Here is an 18,927-nt window from a genome sequence, read left to right on the forward strand (position 1 = left end):
CTATTTTCCCCAATATTGCGCCAGTATACAGTATATAGGCAGTGGCTCTCTCTCCTTCTGTGACTTCTTCAGTCTCCACACTCTGTACTGTAGAGGTAGGGTGAAGAACGCATCTGGTCTGCCATTCCAAGTACCCGTTTTTCCCGAATACAGTTTTGAGGTGTTCCAGCTCATAGGGCAGACTCCCTGCGTCAGAGATGGTGCGCGCCCTGTACACCAGTGCTTTTAGCACCCCATTCCTCTGCGACTGGTGGTGGCAGCTATCCGCATGCAAATACAGGTCGGTGAGCATTTTCTTCCTGTATACCCCATGGCCCAAGGTGCCATCCGCTCTTCTTTTGACCAAGACATCCAGGAATGGTAATCTTCCTTCTGTTTCAGTCTCCATAGTATATTTGATGTGCGGATGTATCGAGTTCAGGTGTGTAAGGGAGTGTAGGAGCTTGTCACTTCCATGGGGCCAGATCACGAACGTTTCATCCACATAACGGAGAAAACAAGTAGGTTTCCATTTGGATGACGCCAAAGCAGAAGGAAGATTACCATTCCTGGACGTCATGGTCAAAAGAAGAGCGGATGACACTCTGGGCCACGGGGTATACAGGAAAAAAACGCACACTGGCCTGTATTTGCATGCGGATAGCTGCCACCACCCTTCTCAGAGGACTGGGGTGCTAAAAACACTGGTGTACAGGGCGCGCACCATCTCTGATGCAGAGAGTCTGCCCAATGAGCTGGAACACCTCAATACTTTACAAGGAATAGAATCAACAAGTACTAATCATCGATGGTCGCAAGAAATTCCGCACGCAACAGTAGAAATAAATTTCCAAGTTCGTTTTTCGATGAACGTTTGGTGCGGCACGATCGGCAACCTGTTGATAGGTCCAGACGTTTTAGAAGAGCGAATAACAGGACTGAGTTATTTGCATTTTTTAGAAAATTCAGTTGTTGAATTCTTTGAGGAATTTACTTCGCCCACACAGACAGAAATTTACTTCCAACATGACGAAGCCCCTCCAATTTTACCAGAGATGTGAGGTAACATACCAACTGCACCTATCCTAATCACTGGACTGGTCCTGGTAATACAGTTAACTAGCCTCCAAGATTGCTAGACCATTCAATTTTTGCCTCCGAGGTTGGACGAAGTCTGAGGTGTGGAACTGAAAGGTGAACACTCAAGATGAACTGCTTGTACGTATGCATGTCTGTATGTAAGTCTGTATTATACCGGGGACCTAGAAACAACAGAGAGGCTTCTTCCCGCCGTAGCCCTCAGTGGTTCACAACCGCACAACAGGCCACAGCAGTCCAGTCACCCCACCGCCGCCCCACACCGAACACAGGGCTATTGGCGGTTGCCACATCTAAATACTCGTAGATAGTCCGCAGGCCACCGTAGGCCGCGTGGCGGAGGGTACACTGTACCACCACTACTCATGTCCTTTCCTGCTCCACACGCAGAGTGAGGGAAAAGCGACTATCTATATGCCTCCATATCAGCCCTAATTTCTCGTATCTTATCTTCGTGGTCCTCACGCGCAATGTATGTTGACGGTGGTAGAATCGTTTGGCAGTCAGCTTCAAATGACGCTTCTCTATTTTTTTCTCATTAGTGTTTCTCGAAAAGAACGTCGCCTTCCCTCCAGGTATTGTCATTTGATTTCCTGCAGCATACGTGTTGTTCGAACCTGCCGATAACAAATCTAGCAGCCCGCCGCTGAATTGCTTCGATATCTTCCTTGAATTCGACCTGGTAGGGATCCCAAACACTCCAGCAGTACTGAAGAATAGGTCGCACCAGCGTCCTACACGCCGTGTCCTTTACAGGTGAACCATTCCTTCCTAAAATTCTCCCAATAAACCAAAGTCGATCATTCGTCTTCCCTACCACTGTTCTCACATGCTCGTTCCATTTCAATTCGCTTTGCAGTGTTGCGCCCAGATATTTAAGAGACTTCACTGAGTAAAGCAGAACAATAGTAATATTGTATCCGAACGTTGCAGGTTTGTTCTGCCAACTCATCCTCATTAACTTACATTTTTCCACATTTAGACCTAGGTGCCTTTCATCGTACCTAAAAGAAATTTTGACTAAGTCATCTTGTATCCTTCCTACCGTCACTCAACTTGGGCACCTTGCCGTACATCACAGAAACAGCACCAGACAACCGCAGATTGCTGCCCACCCCGTTCGCCAAATCATTTATGTGTAAAGAGAACAACAGCAGTCCTATTACACTTCCCTGGGAAACTCCTGCCTGTTTCTGATGAACAGTCGCCGTCGATGACAACATACTGGGTTCTGTTACTTAAGAAGTCTTCGAGGCACCCACATATCTGTGAACTTATTCCACATGTTCATATCTTCGTTAACAGACTGCAAAGAGGCACCACCTTCCGAATATTTAGAAATATGGAATCTGCCTGTTTTCCTTTATCTATGGTGTCCATTATCCATGTTGTTTTTGTGGTCTTCAGTCCAGAGATTGGTTTGATACAGCTGTCCATGCTACTCTATTGTGTTCAAGCTTCTTCATCTACCAGAACCTACTGCAACCTACATCCTTCTGAATCTGTATAGTGTATTCATCTCTTGGTCTCCCTCTACGATTTTTACCCTCCACGCAGCCCTCCAATACTAAATTGGTGATCCCTTGATGCCTCAGAACATGTCCTACCAAGGGACCCCTTCTTCACGTTGTGCTACAAATTTCTCTTCTCCCCAATTCTGTGCAATACCTCCTCATTAGTTATGTGATTTACCCATCTAATCTTCAACATTCTTCTGTAGGACCACATTTCGAAAGCTTCTATTCTCTTCTTGTGCAACTATTTATCGTCCACGTTTCACTTCCATACATGGCTACACTCCATACAAATACTTTCAGAAACGACTTCCTGACACTTAAATCTATTCTCGATATTAACAAATTTCTCTTCTTCAGAAACGCTTTCCTTGACATTGCCAGTCTACATTTTATATCCTCTCTACTTCGACCAACATCAGTTATTTTGCTCCCCAAATAGCAAAACTCATTTACTGCTTTAAGCGTCTCGTTTACTAATCTAATTCCCTCAGAATCACTCGATTTAATTCGACTACATTCCATTATCCTCGTTTTGCTTTTGTTGATGTTCATCTTATATTGTCCTTTCAAGACAGTGGCCATTCCGTTCAGCTGCTCTTCCAGGTGCTTTGCTCTCTGACAGAATTACGTCATCGACGAACCTCAAAGTTTTTATTTCTTCTCCATTGATTTTAAATCCTACTCCGAATTTTTCTTTTGTTTCATTTACTGCTTGCTCAATATACAGATAGAACAACATCGGGGATAGGCTACAACCCTGTCAAAAATGTTCAAATGTATGTGAAATCTTATGGGACTTAACTGCTAAGGTCATCAGTCCCTAAGCTTACACACTACTTAACCTAAATTATCCCAAGGACAAACACACACACCCATTCCCGAGGGAGAACTCGAACCTGTTCGAATTAGGTCTTTCAGTGCTCTGTCAAACTCTTCACGCAGTATCATATCTCCCATTTCATCTTCATCTACATCCTCTTCCATTTCCATAATATTGTCCTCAAGTACATCGCCCTTGTATAGACCCTCTATATACTCCTGCCACCTTTCTGCTTTCCCTTCTTGGCTTAGAACTGGGTTTCCATCTGAGCTCTTGATATTCATGCAAGTGGGTCTCTTTTCTCCAAAGGTCTCTTTAATTTCCCTGTAGGCAGTATCTATCTTACTCCTAGTGATATACGTCTCTACATCCTTACATTTGTCCTCTAGCCATCCCTGCTTAGCCATTTGGCACTTCCTGTAGATCACATTTTTGAGACGTTTGTATTCCGTTTTGCTTGCTTCATTTACTGCATTTTTGTATTTTCTCCTTTCATCAATTACACTCAATACCTCTTCTGTTACCCAAGCATTTCTATTAGCCCTCGTCTTTTTACCTACTTGATCCTCTGCTGCCTTCAGTATTTCATCCTTCAAAGCTACCCATTCTTCTTCTACTGTATTTCTTTCCCCCATTCTTGTCAATCGTTCCCTAATGCTCTCCCTGAAACTCTCTACAATCTCTGGTTCTGTCAGTTTATCCAGGTCCCATCTCCTTGAATTCCCATCTTTTTGCAGTTTCTTCAGTTTTAATCTACAGTTCATAAACAATAGATTGTGGTCAGAGTCTACATCTGCCCCTGGAAATGTCTTATAATTTAAAACTTGGTTCCTAAATCTCTGTCTTACCATTATATAATCTATCCGAAACCTTCCAATATCTCCAGGGTTCTTTCATGTACATCTCCTTCTTTCATGATTCTTGAACCAAGTGTTAGCTATGATTAAGTTATGCTCTGTGCAAAATTCTTCCAGGTGGCTTCCTCTTTCATTCCTTACACCCCCCCCCCCCCCCCCAATTCCATATTCACCTACTACGTTTCCTTCTCTTTCTTTTCCTACTATCGAATTCCAGTCACCAATGACTATTAAATGTACGTCTCCCTTCACTATCTGAATAATGTCCTTTAACTCATCATACATTTCATCAATCTCTTCGTCATCCTTTATCCATAGTAGTATATCATATGAGAAAACGGCGAGCTGAGTTTTGCGCGAGCGTTTCTTTTTAAAACCATTTTGTTTCGTGAACATAAGCTTTCAGTCTCAAGACAGTTTACTATATTCCAACGGGGATTTTGTTGAAGGATTCTGCAACAACGCGAAGTTAGGGGAAATAGGTCTGTAATTTTGTGGCTCCTTTCTTCTACCCTTCTTATATACTGGAGTCAACTGCAGTTTTTTGAGTCACTTGGGATTTTGTGATGTGATGTTATTTAATAAAAACAAATTGCGTACTGTATTGGTGCGGAGTAAATGACATTAGCAGCAACAAAGGCTGTGGAGTGGAAGTGGCTGATGGTTGTGATGGCGTAATGACGAACGTAGCAACGGTACTATTTATTGTATTAATTGAAGACAACCGCTAAACAGTTATTTTAAAAGGACGCAATAATATAAGCAAAATATTTTCAATTCAAAATCAATAAAATTAATTCCCATAACAATAATACAAAAATTTAAGTGAGGGGAATTGAATTACCAATAGTTCACTAACTGAAGCTCTTACTTGCATATACACAGATCATCCGACAATATGAATAATATCAGATCGTGAGAGTCTGACAAGCCCATAACATATCTAAAAGGTATCGTGATACCAAACTCAAAACTTCAGAATTTAAGTACAATGTTTTGTCAGTACAAACACGAACTTACCCTAAGGCCTTCCGACAACAGTAACAATGAGACTGGACACGGTAAGCAAGGCGATTGTGCTAACGATATTGCGTCTGTAATCGCCTTTAGTAGATAGTGAGCTGCACAGTTTGAAAATACAAGAAAAACACATCTGAATCAATCCATCGTAATAAGCGACGAAATTCATCGCACGTATCAAAGATTGCTAATTGTACACTGCAATACTTAGATACATCCTTTATCAGTCCTCTGTACAGGGCACACAGCAGTGTACACAGTCATGTCTGTACCCTCGAAGTGCAGCGAGACTGCATTCAGCCCGCTTTATTTATGTTTGGCGCAACTGTCTCAGTATGTACAGCAGCCAGCTGCCACTCAGCTCTGAAGGCGTACATATCTAGACTAGCTTTTGTATATCCATCCTTTCGGCAGGAGGTCTCTCGGACGACGGCCGTTTACTATTGTGACAAAGTAAAACACCTACAGCCGTCCTTATGATTTGATTTTATTTTGTTGCAACCAGTTTCAGTGCTTCAATGCGCCATCTTCAGGCTGTTGTTGATGCGGTACGCGTTGATATGATCCCTATATATCTCACATCAGTTGCCAGCATAACTGGATACGCAAATAACGTGTCAGCACTTCAACCAACAACTGCCAACTGAGTTGTTGGTTGGAGTGCTGAGACATAATCTTCTTATCTAGTTATGCTGACAACTGATGTGATATATAAAGGGTGGTCCATTGATAGTGACCGGGCCAAATATCTCACGAAATAAGCATCAAACGAAAAAACTACAAAGAACGAAACTCGTCTAGCTTGAAGGGGGAGACAACATGGCGCTATGGTTGGCCCGCTAGATGGCGCTGCCATAGGTCAAACGGATATCAACTGCGTTTTTAAAAATAGGAATCCCCATTTTTATTACATATTTGTGTAGTAAGTAAAGAAATATGAACGTTTTAATTGGACCACTTTTTTCACTTTGTGATAGACGGCGCTGTAATTGTCACCAACGTATAAGTACGTGGTATCACGTAACATTTCCGCCAGTGCGGACGCTATTTGCTTCGCGATACATTACCTGTGCTAAAATGGACTGTTTACCAATTGCGGAAAAGGTCAATATCGTGTTGATGTATGGCTATTGTGATCAAAATTCCAAACGGGCGTGTGCTATGTATGCTGCTCGGTATCCTGGACGACATCATCCAAGTATTCGGACCGTTCGCCGGATAGTTACGTTATTTAAGGAAACAGGAAGTGTTCAGGCACATGTGAAACGTCAACCACGATCTGCAACAAATGATGATGCCCAAGTAGATGTTTTAGCTGCTGTCACGGCTAATCCGCACATCAGTAGCAGACAAACTGCGCGAGAATCGGGAATCTCAAAACCGAATGCTACATCAACATCGACTGCACCCGTACCATATTTCTATGCACCAGGAATTGCATGGCGACGGCTTTGAACGTCGTGTACAGTTCTGCCACTGGACACAAGAGAAATTACGGGACGATGATAGATTTTTTGCACGCGTTCTATTTAGGGACGAAGAGTCATTCACCAACAGCGGTAACGTAAACCGGCATAATACGCACTATGGGGCAACGGAAAATCCACGATGGCTACGACGAGCGGAATATCAGCGACCTTGGCGGGTTAAAGTATGGTGCGGCATTATGGGAGGAAGGATAATTGGCCCCCATTTTATCGATGGCAATCTAAATGGTGTAATGTATGCTGATTTCCTACGTAATAGGTTGGTTGGTTTTGGAGAAGGAGACCAGACAGCGAGGTCATCGGTCTCATCGGATTAGGGAAGGAAGTCGGCCGTGCCCTTTCAAAGGAACCATCCCGGCATTTGCCTGGAGCGATTTAGGGAAATCACGGAAAACCTAAATCAGGATGGCCGAACGCGGGATTGAACCGTCGTCCTCCCGAATGCGAGTCCAGTGTCTAACCACTGCGCCACCTCGCTCGGTCCCTACGTAATATTCTACCGATGTTACTAGAAGATGTTTCACTGCATGAGAGAATGGCGATGTACTTCCAACATGGATTCCGGCACGTAGCTCGCGTGCGGTTGAAGCGGTATTGAATAGCATATTTCATGACAGGTGGATTGGTCGTCGAAGTACCATATCATGGCCCCACGTTCACCGAATCTGAACTCTCCGGATTTCTTTCTGTGGGGAAAGTTGAAGGATATTTGCTATCGTGATCCACCGGCAACGCCTGACAACATGCGTCAGCGCATTGTCAATGCATGTGCGAACATTACGGAAAGCGAACTACTCGCTGTTGAAAGGAATGTCGTTACACGTATTGCCAAATGCATTGAGCTTGACGGACATCATTTTGAGCATTTATTGACGTGGTATTTACAGGTAATCGCGCTGTAACAGCATGCGTTCTCAGAAATGATAAGTTCACAAAGGTACATGTATCACATTGGCACAACCGAAATAAAATGTTCAAACGTACCTACGCTCTGTATTTTAATTTAAAAAACCTACCTGTTACCAACTGTTCGTCTAAAATTGTGCGACATATGTTTGTGACAGCCGGCCGGTGTGGCCGAGCCGTTCTAGGCGCTTCAGTCCGGAGCCGCGTGACTGCTACGGTCGCAGGTTCGAATCCTGCCTCAGGCATGGATGTATGTGATGTCCTTAGGTTGGTTAGGTTTAAGTAATTCTAACTTCTAGGGGACTGATGACCTCAGATGTTAAGTCCCAGAATGCTCAGAGCCATTTGAATTTTGTTTGTGACTATTACAGCGCCATCTATCACAAAGCGAAGAAAGTGGTCCAACTAAACTATTCATATTTCTTTACGTACTACACGAATATGTAATAAAAATGTGGGTTCCTATTTAAAAACGCAGTTGATATCCGTTTGACCTATGGCAGCGCCATCTAGCGGGCCAACCATAGCGCCATCTGGTTTCCCCCTTCAAGCTAGCCGAGTTTCTTTCTGTGTAATTTTTTTTCGTTTGACGCTTATTTCGTGAGATATTAGGCCCGGTCACTATCAATGGACCACCCTGTATAGGGAACATATCAACCTGTACCGCGTCAACAACAGCTTGAAGATAGCGCATTGAAGCACTGAAACTGGTTGCAACAAAATAAAATCAAATCATAAGGACGGCTGTAGGTGTTTTATGTTGTCACAATAGTAAACGGCCGTCGTCCTAGAGACCTCCTGCCGAAAGGATGGACATACAAAAGCTAGTCTAGATATGTACGCCTTCAGAGCTGAGTGGCAGCTGGCTGCTGTATACACTGAGACAGTTGCGCCAAACATAAATAAAGCGGGCTGAATGCAGTCTCGCTGCACTTCGAGGGTACAGACATGACTGTGTACACTGCTGTGTGCCCTGTACAGAGGACTGATAAAGGATGTATCTAAGTATTGCAGTGTACAATTAGCAATCTTTGGTACGTGCGATGAATTTCGTCGCTTACTACGATGGATTGATTCAGATGTGTTTTTCTTGTATTTTCAAACTGTGCGGCTGATCGCTCTCTATCTACTTAAGGCGATTACAGACTCAGTATCGTTAGCACTATCGCCTTGCTTACCGTGTCCAGTCTCATTGTTACTGTTGTCGGAAGTGCTTCAATGCGCCATCTTCAGGCTGTTGTTGATGCGGTACGGGTTGATATGATCCTTATATATGTCACATCAGTTGTCAGCATAACTAGATACGGAGATTATGTCTCAGCACTCCAACCAGCAACTCAGTTGGCAGTTGTTGGTTGAAGTGCTGACACGTTATCTGCGTATCCAGTTATGCTGGCAACTGATGTGAGATATATAGGGATCATATCAACCTGTACCGCATCAACAACAGCCTGAAGATGGCGCATTGAAGCACTGAAACTGGTTTCAACAAAATAAAATAAAATCATAAGGACGGCTGTAGGTGTTTTATTTTGTCACAATTTCTAGACTAGTCTGCACCACTGCCCCTATCTGACTCCGGATATCAAGGTAATACCGGCCACTCCATCCTCCTAGTGTAGTGGGCGCGCTACGACCAGTTTACAAGAGCCAGCTGCCAATCATCTCCCAGGGTGCCGCTACTCCTCGGCGTACCAACGCACAGTAGAGCACCACCATGCTCCTTGCAGTACAGTGCCTCTCATTTTCATTGTCACCTGGCAAAAGCAAATCTTCTCCTCAGACGCACGCTCCAAGGCCCGGCGCCTTTGCTGCTAGCCGACAGGCATCCCAGGCAGCACTCCGTCCATGCATCTGGTGCTTAACATGATGTGTTATGTTGTCAGTCCGCTGCGGCACAAGGAGCCAGCATACCTGCAAGTCCCGGCTGATCCGCCGTCACACACAAGACTCCACAATGCTGTCGGGCTCGACTACTCGCCCATTCCCGGTGACGCTCCACTCGGCCACTTTGATGCCCCGCACGCCCTCTGTAGTGCACGCCGACTGCCGAGTGGGGCAGGGCTTTATCACTATAAACACCCATCAACATCAGAAACACTCGAGTTCACTCTAAAAGAGAGTTGGCATACATGTTGGCACCGTCTTCATCTTAAATGACGTACATTACATGCTACATGCACGTATCTCAGTTGTCTACAGCAAACAGATGCGCTTAAGACACAGGAGCCACACATGCAAAGGAAATGTGACGGAATGCAAGAAGGGAGAAATCGTCTCACACATTCCTTCACGACCTCCTTACTTACACGTCCTATGAAACTGTGCTTTCTACTAAGTGTTTTGCTAAAAAACAACTGTTTTGCGACTGTTCTCTCTCTCTCTTCTCCAACAACTTTGAGTTTCCACTCAGTTTACAGTAAATTATGTTTAGGTCAAAATGTACTTCAGTGCCTCTTGTTTGTTGTTTTTCGTATTTTGCGCTTCCAATGTTCACTTTGAAAGTCACATCACCTGCTAGTAGAAGTGCACTGTTGATTCCAGTCAAAAAAAAATGTTCAAATGTGTGTGAAATCTTATGGGACTTGACTGCTAAGGTCATCAGTCCCTAAGCTTACGCACTACTTAACCTAAATTATGCTAAGGACAAACACGCACACCCATGCCCAAGGGAGGACTCGAACCTCCGCCGGAACCAGCGGCACAGATTCTAATCCAAATCGTTGACTCAGAATCCATCAGAAGCTTTTGACCAATGCCATATTACAGCTTTACTGAAGGCCGTTATCTGCATGTTGCAAGGTCTGCCAAGGGATGAGAGAGGATGCAGAGGGGAGAGGGATAGGTCGTCCAACGTCAATCTAGCTCCATTCCGCCCCCTTCCCCCGCCCCATTTTCCTCTCGTCCAGTATAAATCATTCGAGTTCTGTGCTCTGCACGGAAAAGACAATTTTTGTTTTGTTTTGCTATGACCGCGTACTGCCAGACATGATCTTTTCCACAAATGTGGTGTCGCACAGCAGTTCTTTGACGCACCGTTGGCGAATGGTTTTGTGAACTCTCCGAGAGGAGTGCTTGGCATCGCGATACGGGCATGCGCTGTCTGACAGCTGACCTTCGCGGAGAGAGAAACATTAAAAAACCTATCGCGACAATCGAGATGTATAAATACAAATTAAACTTGTGCGCATTTTAATTACACTCCTTGGACCCACTGTACCTGAATTTTCGGCGCCACAATAAGCTAGTCCAACCATTACCTGAGAAGAACATGAGTTATTATTTATTAGAACCTACTCCTGTTTTCAATTATCCAGATAACCGATATTTATTGCGAATGACGAAGACCTCCGACCCTTCCACAACGTGGAGGAGGTACAAAGTTATTTTACATTAATAATAATAATAATGATAATGATAATGATAATAATAATATAGTGAAAATAGAAGGAAACAAAACCAAACATTCAACACAAACCAAAAGAAATTTTACCAGACAATAGATAACACACACATTAAAATAGACAATCCACCAAACATAACAGACATGGAACACTTCTGGAGCAACATGTGGTCAAACCCAGTACAACATAACAGACACGCACGGTGGATACAAGCAGAAACATACACATACAAGATGATACCACAAATGCCTGAAGTGATAATTTTGCAACATGAAGTCACCCAAGCAATTAATTCTACTCACAGTTGGAAAGCCCCTGGAAAAGATAAAATAGCAAATTTCTGGCTAAAGAAGTTCACCTCAACACATTCACATCTAACTAAATTATTTAACAGTTACATTGCAGACCCATACACATTCCCTGATACACATACACATGGAATAACCTATCTGAAACCTAAAGATCAAGCAGACACAGCAAACGCAGCTAAATATCGCCCCATAACATGCCTACCAACAATCTACAAAATATTAACTTCAGTCATTACACAGATATTAATGAAACATAAAACACAGAAAAAAAATTATAAATGAAGAACAAAAAGGCTGCTGCAAAGGAGCACGAGGATGTAAAGAGCAACTGATAATAGATACAGAGGTGACATATCAAGCTAAAACTAAACAAAGGTCGCTACACTACGCATACATTGATTACCAAAAAGCTTTTGATAGTGTACCCCACTCATGGTTACTACAAATATTGGAAATATACAAAGTAGATCCTAAATTGATACAGTTCCTAAACATAGTAATGAATAACTGGAAAACCACACTTAATATCCAAACAAATTCAGATAATATCACATCACAGCCAATACAGATTAAGCGTGGAATATACCAAGGAGACTCATTAAGTCCTTTCTGGTTCTGTCTTGCTCTGAACCCACTATCCAACATGCTAAATAATACAAATTATGGATATAATGTCACTGGAACATACCCACACAAAATCACATATTTGCTATACATGGATGATCTAAAACTACTGGCAGCAACAATTCAACAACTCAACCAATTACTAAAGATAACAGAAGTATTCAGCAATGATATAAATATGGCTTTTGGAACAGACAAATGTAAGAAAAATAGCATAGTCAAGGGAAAACACACTAAACAAGAAGATTACATATTGGATAACCACAGTGACTCCATAAAAGCGATGGAAAAAACAGATGCCTATAAATATCTAGGATACAGACAAAAAATAGGAATAGATAATACAAATATTAAAGAAGAACTAAAAGAAAAATATAGACAAAAACAAAAATAATGAAAACAGAATTGACAGCAAGAAACAAGACAAAAGCTATAAATACTTATGCTATACCAATATTGACCTACTCATTTGGCGTAGTGAAATGGACTAACACAGATCTAGAAGCACTCAATACACTTACACGATCACAATGCCACAAATATAGAATACATCACATACTTTCAGCAACAGAAAGATTCACATTAAGCAGAAAGGAAGGAGGAATGGGATTCATCGACATAAAAAACCTACATTATGGACAGGTAGACAATTTAAGAAAATTCTTTCTAGAACGAGCAGAAACTAGCAAAAGACACAAAGCAATCACTCATATAAATACATCGGCTACACCACTGCAATTTCATAACCACTTTACAACCCTTTAGATTACATAACATCAACAGATACGAAGAAAGTAAATTGGAAAAGAAAACACTACATGGCAAGCACCCGTATCATCTAACACAGCCACACATCGATCAAGACGCATCCAACATATGGCTAAGAAAAGGCAATATATACAGTGAGACAGAAGGATTCATGATTGCAATACAGGATCAAACAATAAACACCAGATACTACAGCAAGCATATTATTAAAGATCCCAATACCACAACAGATAAATGCAGACTTTGCAAACAACAAGTAGAAACAGTAGATTACATCACAAGTGGATGTACAAAACTAGCAAATACAGAATACCCCAGAAGTCATGACAATGTAGCAAAAATAATACATCAACAACTTGCCATAGAACATACGAGTATGCACCACAAAATGTACTGGAGAATGATGAATACAAATTATACTGGAACAGAACCATTATAACAGATAAAACAACACCACATAACAAACCTGACATCATACTCACCAATAAAAATAAGAAATTAATACAACTAATCGAAATATCCATACCCAATACAACAAATATACAGAAAAAAACAGGAGAAAAAATTGAAAAATACATCCAACTGGCTGAGGAAGTCAAGGACATGTGGCATTAGGATAAAGTTGACATTATACCGATTATACTATCAACTACAGGAGTCATACCACACAATATCCACCAGTACATCAACGCAATACAGCTACATCCAAACGTATAAATACAACTACAGAAATCCGTAATTATTGATACATGTTCAATAACCCGAAAGTTCCTAAATACAATGTAACATATACCGTACAGTTAAAAGGAACTCACGCTTGATCAAGGTCCGCGTCACTTTCCATTTTAACCAGACCTAAGGTCTGAGAAAGGAAAGAAGATAATAATAATAATAATAATAATAATAATAATAATAATAATAATGCCATAATTTTACACCAAATTACATGTTATTAACGGATATCGATAAATCACCCTCTCCAGTCGCTTGAGAACTTTCAAAGGCTAACCATGTCATCGCAAAAAACGCTCTTTTCAGTCAGTTACAACTTAAACAAGAGTCCCTGTAAATGCGTCAGTTTAGACATGGTACTGGATCGTGAGTTTCATCGCGTGATTGTATTCGAAACTCCACGATATATTAACGTTGAAGTAATAATATCCCTAGATGAGTGATATCGTCTATGTGCTGTCTCAATGCAGATCGCTGTTTAATTCCATGGAACTCCCTCCCCCTCAGTGATACTAGGTGACCAAACTGTCACAGTGGATGACTTTCCACAAACTGTTAAACTATTTAACTGGAGAGAGAACACTTGCTTATAGGAGCAAACTTTTCAGAATTTAATGTATTCCAGTCCTAGAATCAACGTGTTCTAGACTATCGAAAAAGCTGGCAACCTTACGTCTAACGATTTCACAAGAGAATGTGGAGCAAACTGCTAGAGATGGCACACAAAACTCCTTACCTATCACAATAAACTACCGCTCAACCTTACGAATTCATGTTGCACATTGATGCAAGGAGACGAGAAATCAGGTATAGATACACAGTTACAATCTTACCTAAGTACCTTCATATATCCTGCTGCATGTAGGAGTTTATAAACGAAAAAACAGAAGCATAGCTATAAACGACCCCTTTATGCTAACGTAATCACACAGTTCTCCCCATGACTGAATGAATGAATGAAAGAAACCCATCACAAGAGCCTTGTAGTAGCCAGGTGGTCCTGCAATAATATTGGGAACCAGAAGAAGAGAAATTGATAACTACCACCCATTAATGTATATTCTTTGATTTCTGGCATAGTGACTGCAGGAAGTCTAATGTCGTTCGATCAGTGTTCACAAATCCTGAGGAGATTCGCTTTGAGCATGCATATAGTCGTATATTTCCAGGAACTTTATTCCAACCCAAATACTGGTTATTAGACAAGATTTTACATAGTATTGATGAAGTAACCTACAAGACATTTAGCAAAGGTAGTGATATTCCACAACCTGAGAAAGCAATGCGTTCATGTTTGATGAAGTCGTAATGGAACACAAGGATCGAATAAGCAAATATTTTTGTTTTGGACGTCATATGTAAGCTGAGGCCGTTTAATTGAGCCAGAATTCAAAGCAGTTGCTGATTGTAATGTGAATCACATCATCACATTGAAACAGGACCGCGTGACCGCTACGGTCGCAGGTTCGAATCCTGCCTCGGGCATGGATGTGTGTGATGTCCTTAGGTTTGTTAGGTTTAAGTAGTTGTAAGTTCTAGGGGACTGATGACCACAGCAGTTAAGTCCCATAGTGCTCAGAGCCATTGAAACAGGACAATATGAATTTAAAACTTATTCATCCAGCACTTTTAGGTACCCACACGTCGTTCAATGAATTTGTTAATGTATGTGGGGATTTCTCGAATCATTCAGCTTATGGCTTTCTGGTGATGGATAAAATGAGGAGACAGAGTGACTGTTGATACAGGCGAAATTTTCTGGAGATTTTGCCTAAAAGCTAGTGTACTAATACACAAATATATCAGTATAATGTAGACTGTGTATAAATTCGTACATGCATCATACACTCGTTGTGAAGCACATGCATGTGTACTTAGATAGAAAAATCGAGCTAAACATGAGGTTAATGGATTAGAAAGTCTTATCAAGCTAATAACTAGAAAAGGTGAGACACAGAACGATGGAATTGAAGACATCAAGAGAAGACTAACGGGTGTGCTAAGCTTTATCCACGCAAAAGTAACAGAAGTTTCAACCCATCACCCCCAGTAGTTTCAGAGTACACACAGAGTGAATCACTTTAAACTTGCACCGCAAATATTGTGGAAATGGATAGTGCTGTTGATGTGTAGTTTTCACAGAATGGACTGACAGTCAGGGCCGCGTATTGTCAGCTATTAAAGAAAATGTAATATTGCTTATAAAGTGTACTTCTTGCGCAAACAATCACTTTTTAAATGGAATAGTGTTTATTGACATTAACAAACGAATAGTAGGGTAAATCAGAACATCAGTGGTGATTTTTGCAGTATTCTAGTGCAAGTCGTTTACGAGATACCGTTTTTTGAGAATTTTCCACACCAACACTTGTTTGCACCGTTCAGCTTGTGTAGTTGCTAGGTACGGAGTAACGTTGCCTTAAAGTGTGCTTGTGTGCTCACTAAGTGCACTACGACTTTCAGGTCAGTCTGTGACAGTCCAGGCAAGAGGTCGTGAGTGGACGATAGGATTTACCAACACAGAAAAAGCCGACGTGCTAATGGTGTATGGAGAGTGTAGGAATAATACAGTTCGTTCCTGTACAGTGTATGTGACAAGGTATCACAATAGACGTCAACCATCTCGGCAATTATTTACAAACCTCTTCCACCAGTTACGTGAAAGTGGTAGTGTAGCACCTAAACAAAATAACAAAAGGAAACAATTGACGATAGAAGAGAGGTAAATTAATTTTCTTGCTACTGCTGCAGTTTATTCGAGCATCAGCTCCGCGCAATCGCACAAAGAAGTGGCAAGAGTCTGACAAGTGCTCTACTTATTTTCCACCGACATAGGTTCCATCCCTATCACCTCTGTCCCCATCAAGAGGCGTATGGAAATTATTATGAGAGTAGTGTTAACTTCTGTACATCAGCATTAAGAGAGGATACTCCAACTGTACAGCTGTATCATGTATCCTTTACCTTGTTTAGCGAGGAAGCCACATTTATCACTCGTGGACAGGTAAACCGCCGAAACATGCACTATAGGTCTGTTCAAATACGCATTGGCTTCGTCGGGCGGAACATCAGTGTCCACAGAGTGTGAACTTGTGGTGTGGGATAGTGAACCATCAAACGCCCGTTTTTCATAGACGCAACACTGAAGGCGCGCAGGTGTCGCAGCCTCCTAACAGATCATTTTCCACAGATGCTAGAAGACGTTCCCCTGAAGACATGGGGAACCTATGGTACCAACATGATAAGTGCCCAGCCAATAGTGCACGGAGGACTATAGCATGTCTTCACAAATTGTTTCCAGATCGTTGAATTGGACTTAGCGGACGTTTCCCTTGGCCGGCCTGATCCCCGGATTAGACGCCTGTAGACTATACCCAATTACATATAACAACTTATTACTGTAGCCTGCTCAGACATCTCCTCTGAAATTGTAGCACTTCAGTACATATAAACAACAAATAAGTATGCGTAATACAATGAGGTGGCAAGTCTAGGGATACCTCCTAACAGTTTTTAGGACATATTTTTTTTTAGTTGTAGTGCAGCAACTCTATGTGGCATGGACTCAACAAATCGTTGGAAGTCCCCTGCAGGAATACTGAGCCATGCTGCCTCTGTAGCTGTCCATAATTGCGAAAGTTTTGCCGAGGCAGGATTTTGTGCGAGAAATGACCTTTCACTTACGATTCATAAACGTACGATAGCATTCATCTCGGGCGAATTGGGTGATCAAACGATTCGCTCGTAATATCCAGAATTTTCTTCAAACCAATTACAAACGTTTGTGGTCCAGAGACATGGACATTGTCGTCCGTAAAAATTCCATCGTTGTTAGGCTGCAAACGTTCTCCAGGTAGCCAAACATAACCATTTCCAGTAAATGATGAGTTCAGATGGACCAACCGAGAGTGGTGGCACACTGAACTAGCATTCAGGAGGACGACGGTTCAATAACGCGTCCGGCCATCCTGATTTAGGTTTTCTGTGATTTCCCTAAATCGCTTCAGGCAACTGCCGGGATGGTTCCCTTGAAAGGACACGGCCGACCTTCTTCCCTAATTCAATGAGACGGATGACGTTGCTGTTTGGTCTCGTGTTCCAAGTCAAGTCAACTCAGATGGACCAGAAGACTCATTCCATTCCACGTAGGCACAGCCCACACCATTGTGAAGCCACCACTAGCTTGCACAGTGCCTTCTTGACAACTTGTGTCCATGGCTTCGGGGGCCACATTCGAACCCTCACATCACTTCTTACCGGCTGAAATCGGGATTTATCTGACCAGGCCCCGGTTTTCCACTCGTCTAGGGTCCAACTGATACAATCACGAGGCCAGTAGAAGCGCTACAGGTGATGTCCTATTAGCAATTGCACTCGCGTCGGTCGTCTGCTGCCATAGCCCATTAAGGCCACATTTCGCTATATTGTGCTGACGGATAATTTGATGTACGTTCCACATTCATTTCTTCGGCTATTTCACGCAGTCTTGCTTGTCTGTTAGCACTGACAACCAGACGCAAACGCCACCACTCTCTACATCTACATCTACATCTACATCCATACTCCGCAAGCCACCTGACGGTGTGGGGCGGAGGGTACCTTGAGTACCTCTATCGGTTCTCCCTTCTATTCCAGTCTTGTCTTGTTCGTGGAAAGAAGGATTGTCGGTATGCTTCTGTGTGGGATCTAATCTCTCTGATTTTATCCTCATAGTCTCTTCGCGAGATATACGTAGGAGGGAGCAATATACTGCTTGACTCTTCGGTGAAGGTATGTTCTCGAAACTTTAACAAAAGCCCGTACCGAGCTACTGAGCGTCTCTCCTGCAGAGTCTTCCACTGGAGTTTATCTATCATCTCCGTAACGCTTTCGCGATTACTAAATGATCCTGTAACGAAGCGAGCTGTTCTCCGTTGGATCTTCTCTATCTCTTCTATCAACCCTATCTGGTACGGATCCCCCACTGCTGAGCAGTATTCAAGCACTGGGCGAACAAGCTTACTGTAACCTACTTCCTTTGTTTTCGGGTGGCATTTCCTTAGGATTCTTCCAATGAATCTCAGTATGGCATCTGCTTTACCGGCGATCAACATTATATGATCATTCCATTTTAAATCACTCCTAATGCGTACTCCCAGATAAAATATGGTATTAACTGCTTCCAGTTGCTGACCTGCTATTTTGTAGCTAAATGATAAAGGATCTATCTTTCTGTGTATTCGCAGCACATTACACTTGTCTACATTGAGATTCAATTGCCATTCCCTGCACCATGCGTCAATTCGCTGCAGATCCTCCTGCATTTCAGTACATATTTCCATTGTTACAACCTCTCGATACACCACAGCATCATCTGCAAAAAGCCTCAGTGAACTTCCAATGTCATCCACCAGGTCATTTATGT

This window comes from Schistocerca cancellata, chromosome 5 (genome assembly GCF_023864275.1).
Source record: "Schistocerca cancellata isolate TAMUIC-IGC-003103 chromosome 5, iqSchCanc2.1, whole genome shotgun sequence".
Classification (NCBI taxonomy): domain Eukaryota; kingdom Metazoa; phylum Arthropoda; class Insecta; order Orthoptera; family Acrididae; genus Schistocerca; species Schistocerca cancellata.